We start from the raw sequence: 4,518 nt of genomic DNA on the forward strand, positions 1-4,518 counted from the left end.
AACAAACAAACAAACAAACACGACATCTATGTGGAAATGTCTGGTTGCTACCCAGTTCTATGGGCATTGCAGCTCAGAAGAGAGATCTGAGCTAGAGATTTTGTAGTCATTGGCATATGGTTCAATGAGACTAAGGGTGTAAAAAAGATTGCCCAAGGGAGAGTGTTGTTGGGGGTTTTTGCTCTTTTGGAGGGTCTACCACAGATTCCAAATAAATCACACAGAGGCTTATTCTTATTTATAAATGGCTGGCCTTAGCTTGGCTTGTTTCTAGCCAGTTTTTCTTAACTTTAAATTAACCCATCTGTCCTTTGCCTCTGGGTTTTTACCTTTTTCTATTTCTGTATACCTTTTTTGTCCTTCTTACTCTGTGTCTGGCTATATAGCTGGGTAGCTGGGTGGCTGAGTGACTGGGTGGCTGGCCCCTGAAGTCCTCCCTCCTTGTTCTCTCACTCCTTCTTCCCTTTCTCCCAGATTTCTCCTTCTATTTATTCTCTCCGCCTGCCAGCCCCGCCTATCCTTTCTCCTGCCTTGCTATTGGCAGTTCAGCTGTGTTGTAGACAGGCACAGTAACACAATTTCACAGAGTTAAACAAATGCAACATAAACAAAAGTAACACACCTTAAAATAATATTCCCAACAGGAGAGTGTGTTGTAAGAGAATGGAAGTCTTCCTAGGACAAAATCCCAAAGATCAGCTGCACTTAATAGAGAGATGGAGGATAAAGCACTTACCAAGGAGTGGCCAGAGGGAAAAGGAAAGCTGCCAAGTGTGTAAGCCAATCTGTCTCGAAGGAGAAAAAAGAAGGCTCAACAATACCAATGATAACTGATAAGAGAAGATACGGGCTTGAAAGAAACCCATTGAGTTTACCAACAAGGAGCTCACTGGTGACTTTCTTAACTGTAATTTACTGGAATTGGAGGGGCATTCGTGGCTCAGCCTCCTTCTCTTTCCTAGGGTAGCTTTAGGAGATCTACAGACCTCTATGTGGACTGTCTTCCCAAACAAAAGCTCAGCCCCTTGAGCTGTAGCCTTCATTCAAACTGCAGCACCACTTGGCCAGGAGATAATCATAAATTACAGCTGCCAACACTGAGTGAGTGCTTTTTTGGCTTGAATGTGACCTTTCCTCTCCCAAAGTTAAACTGAAATTTGGCTTTCAGTAAAACAGGGTGAAAGGTTGTGGGACCCGTAAGAGATGTTTGGGTCATAGGGCCTCCACCCTCCTGAGGGATTACTGTTTGTTTCCCTGAGCTAGGTTAATTCTCATGGAAGTGAATTCTTAATCCCATGGGACTGGATTAGCTTCCATAAAAGCAAGTTTCTGTAAAGCAACACTTGCCCTTCTGGGTTCTCACCACAGGAGGAAGTAGTCCCAGGCTCTCACTAGATGCTACCACTGCAGTTTTGAATCTGCAGCCTCCAGAACTAGGAGCTAAAGTAAACTCTTTCCCTTTATAAATTATCCCATTTCCACCATTCTGCTATGGCAGCATTCTGCTAAGACAAATGCAAAGTACTTTTCATTTAAAAGCTGTTACATTCTGGGGTTGGAGAGATGACTTAGCTGTTAAGAATGGGTACTGCTCTTGCAAAAAACCCAAGTTGGGTCTCCAATGTCTCTGGATCCACTGGCACCTGGGCTCACAGGTACATACTCAGACACAGATAGAGACACAGGCATATACACATGATTAAAAATCATAACAACAAACCTTTAAAACATAAAAACCCTGATACATTCTAATTTACATGAATAACCTCCATCATAGTCCCAGGCCAAGCTGACACAGGCTAGGTTAAGGAAGAATTTAACCACGATCCCCCAGTCATTGAGAAACTTTGGCTTGGTTTCAGACAAAGCCCTTCTCTTTGATGAAGGATGCTATTGGGGCAGGACAGTCTGCATTATGGACTCTTAATAATGTTTTAAAATATCCTGCAGGATATCACTACTCTTTGCTCAGAGGGCCGTACAAGATGATGCTCTCATTAAGCACTGGAAGACACCTAACATAGCCTTATATTGTTCCCTTTGTGTACAGAGAAAGCTCTCAGTATCTCAGAAAAGTAATTTAAAGAAGCTTTAAGCACCCTAGGCTAGGAATCAGTGGCACCAGCTTGCCACTTTAGATGACAAAGCATCAAAGTGACGTGCATTGCCCTGGCTCTTCTATTAAGAATCCCATGCCATATTAAGGTAGAAAGAACATCTGCTTAGTGTTCCTGCTGTCTTCAGTGTCTTTCCTGTAGCACATGAACTATTACTTCATCTAAAGGTGTATATGAGCAACTGGTTGTAGTTGAAGTTTTCCTGTGTCCCGCCTGGTCCACAGCTGCTCAGACCAAAACCAGTGTACAAAAGCATTAGTCCACAGTAACTGGTCTCTTCCACTAGATTAGGGATTTCTATTTGTGTGTGTGTGTGTGTGTGTGTGTGTGTGTGTGTGTGTGTGTGTGTGTGTGTGTGTGTTGCTGGGAATTGAACTTGGGGCCTCATGCATACTAGGTAAGCATCCTACCATTGAGATATATATATTTTTTTAGGATGCAAAGTATTTTATTTTTAAACTTCTAAAGTTTGAACACAAGAGAGCCTAGTTTAGATGAGTTTCCAAGCTGAATGCGCTTGCGTGGAGCTCAGTTTCTAGCTGACAAACAGTTCCTAACACCCTAGGTGGGCGAGTACATTCTGATCTGTGAATGTGAGCTGACCAGCATCCGCTGGTAACGTCCCTTTTTTCCTTGATAAGGGCTTAACAAACATTAGGCATTGTTTTAGTCTTACACAGCCAGTGCTGTTTCAAATGTCTCCTAGGAGGCATACACCATGTGCAGAAAGCTGTGTTCCTTCTCACTCTCGTACACCTCAGAAATGGGTGTGGACATGCTGTGCCCATTCACCAAGAGGAAGAAAGCTTGATTGGCGTTAAGCTGTAAGCACCTTCTAATTACCTTGATGAGCTCGCTCATGTTCACATGATCAGGTACAAGGAACTTGGTTTTGTCCAGGACAGGCAGTTGCTTCGCACCCTTGTATCGCTCTATTATCACCGGGATCTTGGTGGGGTGCTGTTCCCGTATGAGCCGGACATCTTCCACTCTTTGTTCAAAGCTGTGGCGCTGCTTGAAGGTCTTCTCGGACAGCATGGCGCAGGAGTCCTGGGTCGGAGGCTCTCAAGATATATTCTTAACTCAGGCCCAGGCTACAGATTTCTCTATGGCAGGGAGAGAATTTTGTTCCTATGGTGCTTCTCAGCTATTTGCAGTGCTAGGTATCTCTAAAAATATTTGTTGAATTGATTAATAGAGGAAGGAATGGATTTTCCCTATGTACAACCAGTATTCTAGCCTAACTCTTCTTTATATTCATCGCCAGATTAACATCCCCAGCCAGAAGAGCATCTGTTGCTTTTTTGAAGGCAAGATTAACAAATAATGAGCATGGGAGGGCTAGATCAAGTTGAATCTGTCCAGCAGGTGTTTGGAACCATGCCACAAACCCAGTCCTCTGCCATGTGTCCTTTCAGAAAGGACACAGCCCTAAGCAATTCAAATGTTTTAAAAACATATTTCAAACGTACACACAAAAATGTATCAATAGTCAAAATCAGACAGCAGGGTCCCATGACTTTACTTCAAAAGAAAGACATAAGCAGTGTGTCCAGGCTCTGGAAGCCAAAAGCTTTGAAAGGAATTGGTATAAAAAATTGTGTTTGAGACGTGGTTGAGACCGCTCTGGTTGGCTTGGAATTTGATATATAGACAGGCTGGCCTCAAACTCACTGAGAGCTATTTGCCTCCTGAGTGCTGAGGTTAAAGATATGCACCGCCATGTCCAGCTCACATACAAAATATTTTTGGGACCATGCCAAATTTAAGCAGAATTTTCCTGAGGCTACATATAGTGCTCATATATCCCAGAATATAGACCAAATCATTCATCTCACAGGAAAATATTAATGTCTGATGTTGAAGTATTGCCCCAGATCCAACTCAGTATGTTTAGTATAGGTTTGTACTAGATTTCTAAAATCCAAACAATTCTGAAATTCCAAAGCATATGTAGTCACAAAGGACATAGGTAAGGCATTGTGAGTCTGTGCTCTATGTATTACAGTTTGGGACTTGGTTATTAAACAATGTTTTTCTTTGAATTACACACATACATATGTGCATTTATTTGTGGGGTGCACACACATGTGAAGGTCAGAGGACAACTTGTGAAAGTCCATTCTTTCCTTCTTTCATGTGGATCTCAAGGATGGAACTCAGATTATCAGGCTTCACACTGAGCCACTTCACAGGCCTATGTTGGCTTGCTTGCTGGCTTCCTCCCGCCCTTCCTTCCTTCCTTCCTTCCTTCCTTCCTTCCTTCCTTCCTTCCTTCCTTCCTTCCTTTCTACGCTCTTAAATGGCAAAAAGAAAGGGAAAAGGATTGAGCCAGGTCAGGTAACCAAGGGCATCTGCTAACAAACTTTTATCCACCTCTTCTCTCAGCTCGCACCTCTAA

The 4,518-nt window shown here is 42.9% G+C and overlaps 1 pseudogene; it reads right to left on the reverse strand.

Moving 5' to 3' along the window:
* Nucleotides 1-1,825: 1,825 nt before the first annotated feature.
* LOC102909225 (microtubule-associated protein 1 light chain 3 beta pseudogene) lies at nt 1,826-4,303 on the reverse strand (annotated as a pseudogene).
* Between the last annotated feature and the right edge of the window lie 215 nt (nt 4,304-4,518).

Source organism: Peromyscus maniculatus, chromosome X (genome assembly GCF_049852395.1).
Source record: "Peromyscus maniculatus bairdii isolate BWxNUB_F1_BW_parent chromosome X, HU_Pman_BW_mat_3.1, whole genome shotgun sequence".
NCBI classification, from domain to species: domain Eukaryota; kingdom Metazoa; phylum Chordata; class Mammalia; order Rodentia; family Cricetidae; genus Peromyscus; species Peromyscus maniculatus.